The 17,626-nt window shown below is 46.1% G+C and overlaps 1 protein-coding gene and 1 long non-coding RNA gene across 14 annotated transcripts in view; one reads left to right on the forward strand and one right to left on the reverse strand.

Annotated features, from left to right (window-relative positions):
- The window catches only part of MCTP1 (multiple C2 and transmembrane domain containing 1), a 444,146-nt gene that overhangs the window by 359,694 nt on the left and 66,826 nt on the right, over nucleotides 1-17,626 (reverse strand). The gene's annotated exons all lie outside the window — the stretch shown is intronic.
- Nucleotides 5,120-7,504, forward strand: LOC120408296. Its single transcript, XR_005600592.1, has 2 exons — nucleotides 5,120-5,227; nucleotides 7,379-7,504. It is a non-coding gene; the product is annotated as an uncharacterized LOC120408296 (long non-coding RNA).

Consider the following 17,626-nt stretch of genomic DNA (forward strand, 5'->3'; position numbering starts at 1 on the left):
AAGACCACACCCAGCTGCAGACATAAACTGCAGTCAGATCTGTGTGAGAGGATTCACCCAGCATTCACATGCACACCCACTGTGGAGAGGTAAACCCCAGATAATATTGTCTTGTGCTGTATAGCAAGATCTGCACAGTGCAAGCTCATAAAAATGTGCTCTCTCCCTCAATGCAAAGTGAGATATGCACAGATTCTTGCCCCCCCTCCCCAAGATATGGATTGCACAAACTGGGTTATGTTATAAACAAGAAATGAGTTTATGAACTACAAAAGACAGATTTTACATGATTATAAGGGATAGAAAACAGAGCAAAGCAGATTAATAAGCAAATAAAACAAAACATGCATATTAAGCTTAAGATCTTAAAGAGACTGTTTCATGAAATAATTTCTCACCCTAAATGTTGTTTTAGGCAAGTTGCTGAGTTTCTGTGTCTTAGAGTTCCAGTTATCTCTTTTTACAGACTGGACCCCTGTCTCAATCTGGATTCAGCCCTGCCTTCTCCCTCTTATTAGTTCCTTTCTCTCTTCAGGTTCTTTCAGCAGTCTTCCTTCTTGGGTAGGCAATGGAAGAGAGTCCTGTTTGCCTTCCTCCACAGCCTTAAATAAACTTTACATAAGTCAAGAATCTTTTGTTTCCCACCTTTTAGTGGAAAATTACTAGAAGTCCATGATAGTGTTTAGTACCAGTTGACAAGACCACCTTACCTAGTAGTGTCACAGCTATGTCCGAGGATGCCTCTCAGAAAGGAGAGAAATTAGTCTGGTTGTTTCTTCCTAATGGCCCATCAAAGCTGATGGCCTGTTGTCTGGTGGGTGTGTCTCAAAATACACACAGTTGTAATTGTTACATAGTCAATATTCCTAACTTTAGATACAGAAATGATACATGCATACAAATTGGATTATCACATTCAGTAAATCAACCTTTCCAATGATACCTTACAAGACACATCTTGATAAAATATATCTTAGGACATATTCATATCATAACCATATTTCTATGAAGAATGTGGGGTGTAACGTCATGATGTGGTTGGATTTTTCCCTCCCCCACCCCACTTTCTTTGTAATATGGACAAATGTGAACTACTATAGTTACCAGGTTAAGATGAGTAATTCCCCCTCCCTCCCTGCCCCATTTTTAACCTAAACCTGATTTAAACTCAGAGGATCAGATGACAGTCTAAAAACCTCTCAAACATTTAAGTCCTGGACGCCCAAACATTAGAGTTGCCAACTTTCTAATCACAAAAATACGAACACCCTTGCCCCACCCTTTCTCCGAGGCTCTGCCACACCCCTTCTCAGAGTTCCTGCCCCCACTCACTCCATTCCCCCTTCTGCTGTCACTAGCTCTCCTCCACCCTCACTCACTTTCAGTGGGTTGGGGCAGAGGGTTGGGGTGTGGTAGGGGGGTGCGGTCTCCAGCTGGGGCCCAGAGATGAGGAGTTTGGGGTGCAGCAGGGAGCTCAGGGCTGGTGGGTTGGGTGTGGGGTACAGACTCTGGGAGGGGGCTGAAGCTTGGGGCAGAGGTGCGGGCTCTGGGAGGGAGTTATGGTGGGAGAGGATGCAGGGCTGGGGTGTGGGAGGAGGATCAGGGTGCAGGCTCCAGCTAGGCAGCGCTTACCTCAGACAGCTCCTGGTCAGCAGCACAGCAGGGCTAAGGCAGGATCCCTGCCTGTCGTGGCTCCGCGCAGCTCCCGGAAGTGTCTGGCAAGTCCCTTAGGCCTCTAGGTGGTGGGGCCAGGGGGCTCTGCATGCTGACCGCACCCACAAAAGTGCCACCCCCGCAGCCACGGTTCCCAGCCAATGGGAGCTGCAGAGCTGGCACTGGTGGTGGGGGCAGCACATGGAGCTTCCCTGATCATCCCTCCACCTAGGGGCTGCAGGGATATGACGGCTGCCTTTGGGAGCTGCACAGCGCCATGATAGGCAGGGAGCCTGCCTTAGCCCCAATGAGTTGCCGACCAGACTTTTAATGGTCTGGTCAGCGGTGCTGATCAGAGCCGCCAGGATCCCTTTTTGACCGGGCATTCTGGTCCAAAACCGGACGCCTGGAAGCCCTACCAAACATTTATAATTAAGGAAAAAATAGCATATCACTAGCACTTATCTCATCTACCTTCTTTACCATTTAGACCATTCCCCGCCCCCCAATAATATACACAACTCTACAATCAAAGTGAAAGCAGTACCTAATAGAGGAATGAGGAGTTTTGAGATAAACATCCTCCTACAACCTTCCAAAATATTCCCTCCTCAAATGGCCTTGGTTCCTCATGATCTATGATCCACTCATTTCTTCAGCTGCATGATCTTTGGCAAATGATGGAGTAAACTCGTCCTTTTGGTGGCAGCTCTTCAGCCTCTTCCTATAGCCCTCTTTATTTACAGCAACTAGCCTGGCTACAAGGCCCTGCATTCTCTCAGTTGGCACCTGCTGCTATACTTAACTACATTGCTATGCTGTTTGCCCCAGAATGCACTGTACATCTTGAAAGGGAGCTCACACTGCACAAGATTTGATTTTTTTCCAAGGCTTCTGAATCACAGTGTGCACTTTAGGGCCTGACTCAAAGAAAGCCCGAGAGGAGCAGATTTAAAAGGGGCAGCATCTGGGCCCAACAGAGATTCTATAAGCCATGTTGAACCCTCTTCAGGTAAAGCACATGGCTGGGGAATGAGCTGAATGAACCTGCACATTTTTGCTCCCAGTGGTCAGCCTGAATTTTTTCTCCTTTGAACTTCACCTAGAACCAAAGCTCCATCCACTTGAGACCGCAAAATGAGATGCCCTCTAATATACTGTCAAGATCTTCAAAACATGATTATCCCTCTCCATTCCGGCATAGTTTATTCAGCAGTAGAATAATTAACTGTGTTCATATTTAAGATATCAGACATAGCAAATACCCCCTGAAATGACTAGGATCAGTACCATTCTCTCTTGGGGTATTGTTTCAGGCATATTAACAGATTCAGACAGATACCACTGCACTGGTTTACTTCTGATCCACATTCTGAAAGTTATCTTTGCAACCATAAGAGCTAGGTAATGTGTGTTAAAATGCTCAACTTCTGGAGCAAAAAAATACAGCCACTCAAGAAATTATTGCTTTGTTGAGCCATGGCACAATTAGTCCAAGTAACCCTTCCCTGAATTTTTGTGTAAATCATTTTATCGTTAGGCTGACCTCATACTTGGTAAAGCAACCCCCATCCTTTCATGTAAATCACTTGGTGATGACAGCAATACCATCCAAGGACAAGGAAAGCAATTTGTGCCTTGGGGAAGTTTTAACCTAAACTGGTAAAATATAAGCTTAGGGGGTCTTTCATGCAGGTCCCCACATCTGCACTCCAGAGTTCAAAGTCGGGGGGGAACCCTAACAGGAGGTTTAGGTTGGACATTATGGAAAACTTCCTAACTATCAGGGTGGTTAAGCACTGGAATAAATTGCCTAGGGAGGCTGTGGAATCTCCATCACTGGAGATTTTTAAGAGCAGGTTAGACAAACACCTGTCAGGAATGACCTAGATAATACTTAGTCTTGCCATGAGTGCAATGATAGGACTGGATTAGATAACCTCTCAAGGTTCCTTCCAGTCCTATGATTCTATGTATCTCCTGTGATGGATTGAAGTTTCTTGGTCTCTAACTTGCATTTTTTTAAAAAACCCCAAGGATTGCAGCATTCTGTTGCATATAGGATGCGTTTTTGTGCTCTCCTACACAAAATACAATGGGAATATTTGAGTGAGACCATGACAAATTAAGTTGCTAGCATTAACTTGGATTAATTTGGCAGCAAGGTGATGCCTGACAAACATCTATACTTGATAGACAAATATAACATTCTGAGAAGAATACATTCTGCAGGACAGAGCCTTTTGTGAAGGAGTAGAAATGTTTGAAAAATACCATGAAAAATATATCTAAAAGGTTTTTTCTTCTTGGCTAGATTGTTACTTACTGAAATGTAACATTTCTTTGGGACTTGACAGGTTTATTCCATAGCAATGGAACATTGGACACAAGGGAACATTACAGCCTGATTAGAAATAATCTGTAACCATCCAAATCTCAGTCTTTTAGCTGGACATCTGTCATGAACACCACTATTTTTCAAATTACTTTTTTCAGACTGAAAACTCAAAACCACAAAACAAAAAAAGGCATAGTTAATTTTTTTTTTTAAGAAAAGCAAACACTATTAAAAGAGTAGCAATCTCAGGGAGAAGCAAGTGGCCAATATACAGCCTTAGAGATCTACAATGCATCTTGAGATGTTTCTTAACTACAGATCCCAACATGTGATACTCTATCTTGATGTATTCGCACATGTAAACACCATACATTTATGTGTTATGTGGGTATGTCATTAATCTGATGGGCAGTGATGGGCTAGAGAGAGCAATGTGGTGAATCTGATGTACTTCTCCAGTTGGGGAGAGTTATAGATCAACCAGCCTGGGAGACTGTCATGCCTTTTAGGGGAGCAGATATAAAGAGCAAGTCACAGAGGCAGTTGAAGGGTGCTCATATTGGGATTCACCTTTTGGGGTCCTCAAAAAAAAGTTTGTAGGGAAAAGCCAGCTACTGTGATACTGGCTGACTAAAAGGCAAGAGAAGGGGAAGAAGCCAACTTAATCATGGCTGCCACCTCCAATGTCTCCTGGGACCCTGAGGTCCAGTGTGATGCCACTGTGACTTCTCTCAGGATTAGGAGCAGGGGCGGCTCTAGGCACCAGCAAAACAAGCTGGTGCCTAGGGCGGCAAAATATAGGGGGCGGCAAAAGGCTGGGGCCCCAGCTCATCCTGCCGCTGCGAGCCGAGGAGCGGCCCGTCCCCTGAAGCCCGGGCAGGGCCGCGCTCCCGGCTCCGCTTGGGGGAGAGGGATGGCCCCTTACCGGTAGCGCGGCCCCGCCTGGCTGCAGAAGACGGGCTGCTCCTCCTCCGCTTGTTCGCGCCCGGGTCCTAAACAGCGCAGCAGCAGCTTGGCTGGGGGGGTGGGGCAGAGCTCCGCCCCGCTCAGAGCCATGTGGGGAGGGGGCGGGGCTGCGAGCTCCATGCCGAGCGGGGGCAGCTGAGCTCAGCCTGGAGCTCACAGCCCCGCCCCCTCACCACGCGGCTCTGAGCGGGGAAGAGCTCAGCCCCCTCCGGAGCCACACGGCTGCCTCGCTGGGCAGGGCCGCTTCTCGAGGCGCGCAGTGAGCCGGGGGTAAGCAGCCGGGGCCGGGGCCGGGGCCGGGGGGGTGGCGGCTAAGGGGCAGGGAGTCCCGGGGACACTCAGGGGGCACAGGTTCTGTGTGCGGGGCGGTCAGGGGCCAGGGAAGGGGGGAGTTGGATTGGGGGGGGTCTCAGGGAGGTGGTTGTCAGGCACCCCCTGACCCCATTACCCCCCAGGCCCAGCCCTGACCCCCAGCTCCAAGCCCAGCCCCTCTGAGGTGGGCACCCCCCCAAATCCATCCTCCCCACCCAGCCCTGACTCCCAGCTCCAAGCCCAGCCCCTCGGACCTGGGCACCCCCCCGGCCCCATCCCCCTCACAGCCCTGACCCCCAGCTCTGAGCCCAGCCCCTCTGATCCGGACACCCCCCTGACCCCATTCACCCCACAGCCCTGACCCCCAGCTCTGAGCCCAGCCCCTCTGAGCTGGGCACCCCCGACCCCATCCCCCACAGCCCTGACCCCCAGCTCTGAGCCCAGCTGCTCTGAGGTGGGCACCCCCCGACACCATCTCCCTCACCCCAGACCCCCAGCTCCGAGCCCCGCCCCGGTGAGCCAGGCACCCCCTGACCCCATCCCCCACAGCCCTGACCCTCATCTCCAAGCCCAGCCCCTTTGAGCTGGGCACCCTCCGACCCCATCCCCCCCACCCCAGACCCCCAGCTCTGAAGCGAGCCCCTCTGAGCCAGACAACCTCCGACCCCATCTCCCCACAGTCCTGAGCCCAGCTCCCCACCCAGCCCTGGGCAACAGCAGCACCACCTCCAGGCAGTGACAGCCCATTGGCATCAACCATCACCATCACCCAGCAACAGCCCATTATGTAATTGCAAATGTATACAGACCAGTAAAGCATTTAATGTTTTTAAATAATGTATTTGGTGTATTTTCAAATTATTACAAATTAATTTTCACTAGTTATTTTTTACATTTCCAAATACATGTTACTATAGTATTGCAACTTTTTTTTATGGAAGGGGCCCCCAAAATTGCTTTGCCCCAGGCCCCCTGAATCCTCTGGGTGGCCCTACCCAGTGTGTGTGAGGAGCCGGGGAGGGAGGGAAACGGGGTCTCCTGGAGCCGAGCCCGGGCTGCGATGGTGGCGAGGGGCTCCTGGAGTGTGTGAGGAGGTGAGCGGCCAGCTGGGTTCGTCGGTGCTGAGCAGGTAGCCCCACAGCTGGAGATCCTTGCCTTCCCTCCTGCCGGGGCTGGGCCAGGGCACCGTGAGGCTGAAGAGCAGCAGGTCCAGGGGGCTCTCCAGGTCCTCGGCCGCCAGCATGTCAGGGGTGAGGGCGGTGAGCGCGAACTGATCCACCTTGGCCACCAGCAGTGCTGCGAAGCCCAGGGAGGGGGCCGTGTTCTTTGCGCCACCCCGTAGCCGCGCCGCCACCTGGAAGTACTCCCGCTCCGCGCCGCCCAGCAGCTCCACCCGCATGGGGACAGAGTCGCAGCTGGGCCAGGGCTCGGCTGCAGTGTGCTGGTAGCGGATCCCACATTTGGGGGGGAGCCCAGTGCTGGGGCAACAGGGGGTGTGAGTGGGGGGCACTGGTGGGCGGGGGGGGCTCATGTCTGGGGGCGGGGGGGGCAGCCAAAAAATGTTTTGCTTGGGGTGGCAAAAAACCTAGAGCCGGCCCTGATTAGGAGATATCCTGACCAGACTGGGCCACAGAGAGAAGAACCCAGATGACATTGCCACCTCCAACTAAATCACACACACCACCTGGAATGTCTCTCCCTCCACACGACACACATCCCTCAGTGTGTCCTTTCCTTCCCTACCTTATTTCTTCGCTTTCCCCTCTCTCGCCTTTTTCCTTCTGTCTAATAAGAGCTTGGCTAGGCTGACCAAGACTGTATATTTTGCAACATTGGTGTAAGCCTGTGTAATCAGAAAGGCAACTGAAGGCAGAGTCTTAAATAGCCCAATGCTGGTACAAGTTTGCAAGGTTTTGTAGGGACTTATAAAACAGTGTGCTGTACCTATGTTTTTCCAGCAGTGAAGTTGCAAGTGAGACAGAAGCTGCATTTTCTATATTTGCTGTTCTTTTCTCTCCTGTTTTGTCTTCCAGGAAACGGGACCGGACTTTAACAAAAAAAAAAAAGCTCGAGCCCATCTCAACTAACTTTTTCTCTTTTCTCCCAAAGGACACTTATTACCATCTTTAAGACCATCTAAGAGACTGTCTGGCAAATGAGGTTTCTTTCTAAAACCTCTCTCCAATGAAAGGGAACAAGAGATGTTAAAATAAAAGTTTTACTGAATACTTTAAATTTCAGAAGCTTTAACTGTTTTTCCTCCCCCTCCCCAGCATATCTTTATTAAAGGGTAAAAGGATTTTTAAAGGTGTGTTTGCTGTGGTACTAGGCAAGCTGAGATCTTTGCATACTCAGCCCGGGACAGCAACAGGGTCATGTTAACACTCTTGACCCTTTGGGCCCATTTATTCCATCTAAATTAATACAACAGAACTCAACACTAAATAAACTCCTGTTAGCAATAACGGAAGATTCATTGCCTAATTCCCTGCTCATTGTGTTCAAATTGAACATCTAAATATATTCAATAAGTACCATATCATCATCTAAAAAAAAAAAAAAACAAAAAAACCCACACTTCACCACTGAAACCTACTCAACTGCTTGATTCATCTGCCCTCGTCCTCATACTTGAAAAACTCTCCCTGGCATGCTCCATTTCCCAGACCCCTAACAGGAGCAGTAAAATTAGCTATTTTTATTCTTGGCACAGCCCCTTCTCCTGCCTCCCTCTCCACACAGACTTTCCCAAGGAATAAAACCCTACATCCTAGCCTGTAAACTGTAAACCTACTCACTAATTAAAGATTGCATATCAGTGTTTTCCACACCCACCCTGAATATACTGGTAAACAAATAGAAATACATTTTGTATTTTTTCAAAACAGCCCTTTTGTCACAGATCCTAGTGATCAGCCCCTCCTGGCCACCCACGAAGATAGCTGTGAGGGGAATTCAAGCCTATGTTGCTCTGGATCTCCAAGTAGTTTAAGCTCCTGTAGCCTGAACTGAGTCCAGCCATTGCCCCAGTCCCAGGGTGCCTAGGCACATTCTCAGGAAGCAGACCTTCTATTTGGCACCCTCCCCTGAGAACTGGAACCTGCTGTCTAACTTCTTAACCCTAAACTTTTGGACTCCCTGGTACTTCAACACACCCTCCTCCTAGAACTCAACCCAAATGTGTGAAGCTTCTGGTTTATAAATATAGCACTCTCGGGGGCACCACAGCAGTTGTAAAGCAATCAATACACATACTTTGCACAGTCTAACACCTTTATGTTCTATTATACTTAATCATGTAAAGCACCAGTGAGTACAGATCATATAAAACAAACATGACGCCCGTCCCTTTCGATCTCATCCTCCCCTTGGGAGTCCTTAGAGACCAATGGTGTCCAGAAAGGCAGGCAGGATGTCCCCTGCCTCATGCAAGCCATTATATTGTGAGTGGTCTCTCCTTCATGGACTGAAGAAAGTGGACTGAACAGACCAGCATTTGCCTTTTTAAAATCTTCAGCCCCCTGTGTCAAGTAACACTCTTGCCAGCTTACCCACTTAAGCACAAAACCTCTGCCAAGTGACTTCATTGCTACCATGACAACCTCCCCCCTGCTAAATTAGTTCTTCTGGATAGGGAGTCCATACATTTCAGTAGTCAAACCACTTAACTTGAACACTTCTGTTATTCTTTTGCCACCAGACTCTGCAAACTCAACCCAACATGGAGGCAGAGCCCTCCCTAAGGGGTGGCGAATCGGGGAAACCGCCCCAGGTCTTGCGCTTTGGGGGCCCCCACAGGAGGCGGGCAGGGAGGTGAGGTGGAGAGTGGGTGAGCAGAGTGAAGAGGTGAATGGGGAGGTGAGTGGCAGGGCGGCAAGTTGGGAGGGCAAGGAGCCCCCCTGCCAGAACCTCCCCCAAGCACCTCCTGCCTGCCAACAGACCCTGCTGATCACCGCCTCCCCCTCCCTCTCAGCGCCTACCATAGCTCAGATGTTTCGCCCATGGTGTCAGGAGGCACTGGGGCAGAGGAGCGAGGCGCAGCACGCTCAGGGGGAGGGGGTTGGAACTGGGTGTGGAAGAGGTGGGGCATGAAAAAGCAGGGCAGGGGTGGACCCTTGGGGGAAGGGGTGAAGTGGGGACAGGGTCTGGGCAGAGCTGGGGGGAGCACCCTCCAGCAGATTAGAAAATCGGCACCTATATTCCGGGCCCGGCACCCCCCTGGGGATGACCCTGCAAGAAGGCAAGCAGACCAACAGAGAAGGTAAGACTGCACATTCAAAATGGAGTTGGCAGTCTGGCACGGATACATAGGGTTCACAATCTCCCAGAGATAATGTACATATCCCACAACTCGTCACACTTTGTGTGTTCCAAACAATGATATAGGCCAGACATTATAACACATTACAACAAAGTATGATATTATTCTTTTTTACATACACAAAAAAAAAGAGAAGACAGAGCCATACAATGGGCCACACCAACTTAGTGCAGAAGGGAGTATGCACATGCAAAGGTGGCTTTATGCCTCTCTCTGATTCTTCTGGTATCCATCCTGGGATTCCCCTGAAGCAAGGCCAGTTAGACTAGTTTCCCAGTCACTTTGCACCAGAGGTACAAAAGGGATCATCATGAACTTAATTTCTTTCACTGGGCAGGAAGGCGTTTGATACGGTACCGCAGGAAGAATTACTGGTTAAATTGGAAAAGATGGGGATCGAAATGAAAATCCAGAGGTGGATAAGGAGCTGGTTAAAGGGGAGACTGCAGAGGGTAGTATTGAAGGGGGAACTGTCCGGTTGGAGGGGGGTTACCAGTGGAGTTCCTCAAGGCTCGGTTTTGGGTCCGATTTTATTCAATCTATTTATTGCTGACCTGGGAACCAAGAGTAGGAGTGGGCTGATAAAGTTTGCGGATGACACCAAGTTGGGGGGTATTGCCAATTCGGAAGAGGATCGGGATATTCTCCAGGGGGATTTAGATGACCTTGTAAACTGGAGTATTAGTAACAGGATGAAATTCAATAGTGAGAAGTGTAAGGTTATGCATTTAGGGATGTCTAACAAGAACTTTAGTTATAAGCTGGGGACGCACCAGTTGGAAGTAACGGAGGAGGAGAAGGACCTAGGAGTCCTGGTTGATCGTAGGATGACTATGAGTAGGCAATGTGATGTGGCCGTTAAAAGCTAATGCGGTCTTGGGTTGCATTAGGCGAGGTATTTCTAGTAGGGATAAGGAGGTGCTAGTCCCGTTATATAAGGCATTGGTGAGACCTCATTTGGAGTATTGTGTGCAGTTTTGGTCTCCCATGTTTAAGAAGGATGAATTCAAACTGGAACGGGTACAAAGAAGGGCCACTAGAATGATCCGAGGAATGGAAGGCCTTTCGTATGAAAGGAGACTTGAGGAACTCGGTTTGTTTTCCTTAACCAAAAGAAGGATAAGAGGAGATATGATTACACTCTTTAAATATATCAGAGGATAAATACCAGGAAGGAGAGGAATTATTTCAGCTCAGTGCTAATGTGGACACGAGGACAAACGGATATAAATTGTCAGTCAGGAAATTCAGGCTTGAAATTAGACGAAGGTTTCTAACCATCAGGGGAGTGCAATACTGGAACAGCCTACCGAGGGAAACAGTGGGGGCGAAGGACCTCCATGACTTTAAGATTAAGCTAGATAAGTTTATGGAGGGGATGGTATGATAGGATAACGGGCTTAGTCAATAGGTCAATTAAGTGCCACACTGGTAAATAGTACAATGGGTCAATGGTATGATATAACCTTTTCCAGAGGGTTTGGCTGGAGAGTCTTGCCCGCATGCTCGGGGTTCAGCTGACCGCCATATTTGGGGTCGGGAAGGAATTTTCCTCCGGGGAAGATTGGCGATGGCCCTGGAGGTTTTTCGCCTTCCTCCGAAGCATGGGGCAGGGGTCGCTTGCTAAGGAGTGGGTGGATCGGCTTATGTGGCCTGCATCTTGCAGGAGGTCAGACTAGATGATCATAATGGTCCCTTCTGATCTTGAATTCTATGATTCTATGATTCTAAGAGTAAGGGTGAGCACACAGTCAAGGTAATGGTCATGCTGGAGACTTATCTGCAATTTTTAGCTTACTACATTTAGTTAGTCTTTTTTAACCTGTAGGTACATTTCCTGACTTTCAAATATATGGCTAATTAATAATAATAATAATAATAATGCAGTAGTATAAATCTGATATTTTAAGTTGCTATGTATCTATGTAAAACCCTAAGTATATTTTAACTACATTTTTGTCATGAGGTGTACATAAAGATTGGATTAGAAATCACACAAGCTTCTATAATAATGAGCAAATGAAGATACTAGGTTTGTTCTTATTGTATTGCCCTCTATCTGATAATTTAAAATGTCCTCCATCTAAGTCAGTTAATTATGAGTTGGCACCACCACATTTCTAGAAACAGCTGAATAGGATCACATTTCCACAAACAATAAGAAAAGGGGGAAAGGATGCCATCTAATAAATCACACTGATTTAGAAAAATTTGGGGTTGTGTGGCCTGGTTTACCATTATGTTAAAGCAATTTTTTGCCAGTGAGACTCCTTTGGAGTTGCAATGGTATAAAACATAAGTAATAGAGAGGAGGATCAGGCCACTGAGCTCCAAGATCTATAATAAGCCAATATACTTGTGACATTGAAGTCTATATGGTTTTATAAAAATATGCTAATGAGTGAATATAATGTAACTGGAATATGCTTCATGAAAAAGATATGATGCCTCTTGCAAGGTATCGTTACAATGCTTATAATCTACTGAGTGTGATCATCCTATTTGTATAAATGTACCACTCTTGTATCTGAAACTAGAAATATGAAATATAACTCCGAGGGCCTATTGTAATTATGCAAACTGTGGGCCATTAACGGTGGTTTGAAATCTTAATGACTCCCATTAACCAGGACAATTGTCTGCAGATGGCTGTATTTACCTGCAAGTCTTCCTGTATACGTGTGCGCTAGCAAGTGGGCAATGAAGTCTTGCAGTGGCAGTGATCATGTCACCTGAACTGGAATCCATCTTTAACCTGGTGTCTTTCCATTGAGAAGGAGAGAGTGGGATCCCAGCGAGAGACAAAGGATTCCTGCCCTATGCAAAAAATATATAAAGGAGTGGCACAGAACAAAAAGGGGAGGAGCCATCATGAAGAATCCCCTAGTTACCTACCCCTAGCTGAGCTGGAACAAGAGCTGTACCAGGGGAAAGAATTGTGCCCAGGTCTGGAAGGTGTCCAATATGAGGGGAAAAAAAATACTGAAGTAGCTCTGAGGGTGAGATTATCTCTATTCAGTTTGATTAGACATAGATTTGCGCATTTTATTTTATTTTGCTTGGTGACTTACTTTGTTCTGTCTGTTACTACTTGGAACCACTTAAATCCTACTTTTTGTATTTAATAAAATCACTTTTTACTTATTAATTAACTCAGAGTATGTATTAATACCTGGGGGAGCAAACAACTGTGCATGTCTCTCTATCAGTGTTACAGAGGGTGAACAATTTATGAGTTTACCCTGTATAAGCTTTATACAGTGTAAAACGGATTTATTTGGGTTTAGACCCCATTGGGAGTTGGGCATCTGAGTGTTAAAAACAGGAACACTTCTGTTAGCTGCTTTCAGGTAAACCTGCAGCTTTGGGGCAAGTAATTCAGACCCTGGGTCTGTGTTGGAGGAGACGGGAGTGTCTGGCTCAGCAAGACAGGGTGCTGGGGTCCCGAGCTGGCAGGGAAAGCAGGGGTAGTAGTAGTCTTGGCACATCAGGTGGCAGCTCCCAAGAGGGTTTCTGTGATCCAACCCATCACAATACTTTCCCCATAAACCTAAAAAGCTATGGGTTGGGTGTTTCAAGATAAGGGTAGACACTTTTTTGAAAGTCAAAAAGTGTAACAGTCTTTAGTGTCAGTTTGGCATGTCTGATTAGTGTACTAGTAAAGGAACTGATTAAAGACTAATGGCTTAATTTTATATTGCATTTTTCATCCAGAAATATCCCAAAAGACTTTACAGGTCAATATATAGGAATCACCTGAGCCACTAACGAAATGCAGCCAGCACTACAACAGCAGCACTGAACAAGATAAGAGAGCAAAGAATCTTATCCAACTGAAACTATGGAGGAGAAATGATAGGTAAGGAATTACCTAAATAGAAATTTTAATAGGGCACTAGGGCAAACATCCCTGCTCTTCCAAAGAAACAAATAAAATAAATAGCAACACAAAAACTATCAGGAACTTGGTATTAGGCATAAGCAGACAGAACTTACGCAACACAACTAAAAGATGTCACCTCAGCACCACAGCATCTCCTTCATTCTCATGCTAGGGTATTCGCTCATGTACTGATTCAAAAAGAAAGAGGGTGATTCAGAAGCTCAGACAAGTCTTTCTGCATCACCTATGGTCTCTTTAGAGATTTAGGGCTGAAATCTCTGCCAGTGTAACTTCATTGACATCTGTGGGATTAGACCAGAAGAGAATGTTCCTTATCATTCAGGTTCTGATCAAACTTTTTTCCCTGGTTTAATTTGTGAAATATGACAAAAATCAGTTTGACGGGCTCTGGCTAAATGTTATAAGTCATTGTATACTAATTTGGGATGGGGGACTTTTAATATATATTTTCCAAAAATATCAAGCCTTTAAAAGTGCTAAAGATAAACACAAGAAATAAATCTGAGTTTTCAATTTACATTATACCAAATTCCAAGAAAAATATACTGTGCTGTATATCCTTCATGGTTAAGAAATAACACAAGATTGGAATCCAACAATGTTGTCAGGAACAAATTTTTCTTCCCTTTACAATTGCTACATCACTCAAATAACTACTGTACATTCACACAGATGTTAGTTTCATTTGGACAGTGATATACAATATAGCCTAAATAATTTTTCAAACCCAAATTTGATTATATAAATCCAGGCAACTACATTATTGATTAAAATAGACTTGTTGAGAGACTATCATTCTCTGAGGGTATTTGATAACTGACTACTATATAAATAGACTTCTTATGCCAATGACTTGGAAGTGAGCTATTTTGCAGGTTAAACACTTAATGGCCAGTCTTCTCTCTTTCAGTATTCTTACGTTATTCTTTTAAGATTATTTTTCTAAATTGTATTTTTCTTTCCTTTATCTTATGCTTCTTTGCCAATAGAAACTCTTTCAGTGTATCCATGCACGTAACCACTCTCATCCACTCCATTTCCCCCTGTATTTCACTGTCACATGGTGAGTGGCCCCTTTATAGAGAAAAGGGCCAGTCCTGCCTGTGCTATAATTAGCAGAGTGGGTGGGATTAAGGGGATCAAGGGATAGCCTGATGAACACCTGGACCTCATAAAAAGGGCTAGGAGAACTCAGAGGAACTACAGGAATCAGGTTAGACTCTTGTGGAAGGCCATAAAGTAGGGTCTGCAGGAAGCAGGGAATTGCACTGAGTGGTAGACTGTGTGAACTGGACTCCAGGCAAAGCAGTCTAGGAGTCAGCTCTCTATAATGGAGCAGGAAAGACAAGCAGGTAGATCAGAAGAGGCTGAGGACTGAGACAGGAAGGTAGGCTGAAGAGTAGCTCAGGAGGGGCAGAAGAATCTTTTGTTTGCTTGGCTTTTGTTACATTAGAAGAGGATAAATTGGTGATTTGGCTTAGCTAAAGGGCAATATTTAGACTGTCCTGATTTTTCCAAATAGAAAAATCGAAGTATTTTGGCAAAAAAGAAAAATTAAAAATCTTCCTTTATGGAAGTTACATTTTCCATCAAAACACATTTCAGTGGAAAATTCCCATCCATCTCTAATCACCAGGCTGAATCATCATCTTAGCTGGATACATTTTTTGACACTAAGGGCTTGGCTACACTTACGGTTTGCAGCGCTGGTAGTTTGCAGCGCTGGTCATCCAGCTGTGTAGGAGCAGCGCTGGTGTGTGGCCACACTCACAGCTACCAGCGCTGGTGTGTGGCCACATTTGCAGCATTTCCAGCGCTGTTGGGAGTGATGCATTATGGGCAGCTATCCCAGCATTCAAGTGGCCGCAACGTGCTTTTCAAAAGAGGGGGGTGGAGTGGGGTCTAGTGTGACAGGGAGCGGGGGGAGAGAGAGAGTGGATTTTTGGAGCCAACACTGTGTGTTAGCTTCCTGACTTGAAAAATCAGAACATTTTTCCGACCCCTTAGTCTTAACTCTTAATTGCAAACAGCCTGCAGGCAACACGACTCCCCACTGTTTCCCTGCCTGCCTCTCATTTGATTGTTTACAGCCAGGTACAGATGATCACAGCAAACAGGAGCTTTGTTTGTTTTTTAGATAGCAGCAGCGGCAACGGAGGAGCTCCACAGAGCTCGTTCACAACAGGGAGGAGGATCTCATTTGATTTTTCACAGATTGATCACAGCAAACAGGAGCTGATAAGCAGCTCCGGTTTCGGTAGAAACGGAGCGAAACGGAGCTCCGGAGGTTCACAACAAAACAAAGACAGGCTGCATAACAAAAACAAAGGGAGTAATTTAGTTAAAAGCATTCTGGGATATCTCCTTATTCCCTGGAGGCCAATAAAAGCGCTGGTGTGTGTCCACACTTGATGAGCAGCGCTGGATCACCAGCGCTGCAATCGCTACACCCCAACCCGGCCAGGTGTACAGCCAGCGCTGCAGCCAGGGAGTTGCAGCGCTGGATGTGCCTTGCAGGTGTGGACGGTTACTAATTGCAGCGCTGGAAAGCCTCTACCAGCGCTGCAACTTGCAAGTGTAGCCAAGCCCTAAATAAAATCCTGGACCTAGATGGCAATTGTGGGAGCGTAGTAGAGATGGAAGAAAGTAGTGGAGGACACCCTCAGATTCATTTTATGCTTTTTTAGGATTTTTTTAAATACTCCTATTATTAACTGCTTAACTTCATAAAAGAAGAACTAATTATGTTAGATGCTGATCTAGACTTTTCCAATGCTTACTCAAATTGATTTAAAGAGAGTTCAATTCAAAGGAATATTTTTCCTGAAGTGATTAAAATCACCACTGTAATTGACATCTTTGTGTAAGAATATGATTAATTCACTAAGCCAGAGACTATTCCTTGATACTATACTTAAAATGAACTCTCCATATTAAATTGATCTAACGCTGCTAAATGCAACCTAAATTCATAGTGTAGACCAGGGCTAAGATACACAGTAACACAGGAATATTTTGGCTTAGGTAATTCTCCATGTGCACAACAAATAGGGTACCATCAAAGATAAAATGATTACTTGTAAAATTTTAAAAAGTGTTTTATTACATCAATGCAAATGTGTGTAATGCCAAACATGAAATAAATATTTTTATAAACAGTTTTCAAAGTTCATGTTTCTGTGTCCAAAGTTGCTGGAGCGGTACCTATCTTTGGGTGGATATTCTTTCACGATCTACTATGAGGGGACCGGTAATGGCAGCAGCTGTGGCCCTGTCTTGCTGATGGGGACAGAGCGGGTGGAAGTACTAAACAGCCTCATGAGCATATTAGTGCACTAGCCCCAAGTCCATGCAAAAATTTCATACAATCAAGTTAAAATATGTGCCTTCTCAGACAGTTCAAGATACATCATCTAGAGCAGAAATCATAACAGACCCAGGAACCAGAATACTAGTTTACAACAATTACATCATCAAACAAACTCTTCAGCTAATATCATCTGAGAACATTTTCCTTGCCAGATGCCTGCGGGAAATGTGGCCACTGCTATTCCACAGCATCTGAGGGGCCAGCAAAATCCCTAGACAAAAACCCTTATCAGTGTAAGGGAATTTTTCAACAATGTTGTTTTTTGAAAACCCAGTTCAATTGACTAGAGATCTGACAAAGAAATGGGTTCCATTAAGGACACTTTCTATGAATCCTCAATGAATTTTGAGAGATCATCCTCAAAGAGAGCCTTTGCTCTGTTCAGAAGCACTGATGGAGCCGAACTATAAGGGGGAAAAGTTTGGAACCTTCCCCACCAATGACATACATGCAGGGAAGGGAAGTGGAGCCTTTGGTACCCTCTTCCCTCACTCCCCTCTCTCCTAAAAATATCCCTCATTCCCCACAATCTCTCCCCATGTCTGCTCCATCAGGCCAAGGGAGGGGGCTCCAATGCTCCATTCCCTCCACTGCTTCCTGATCAGGGGAATGAACCCAATGCTGCCTGAGTTGGGAAGGTATACCAAGGTCAGCCTACTTTCCCCCCCAACCCATCTTTCTGCTGTGTCTAGAAAGAAAGGGGCAGTGAGAGCAATTCAGGAGAGCATGGGGAAGAAATAAGTGGGGTCAGATGTGCAGTGG

Source organism: Mauremys reevesii, linkage group 6 (genome assembly GCF_016161935.1).
Source record: "Mauremys reevesii isolate NIE-2019 linkage group 6, ASM1616193v1, whole genome shotgun sequence".
In the NCBI taxonomy this organism is placed as follows: domain Eukaryota; kingdom Metazoa; phylum Chordata; order Testudines; family Geoemydidae; genus Mauremys; species Mauremys reevesii.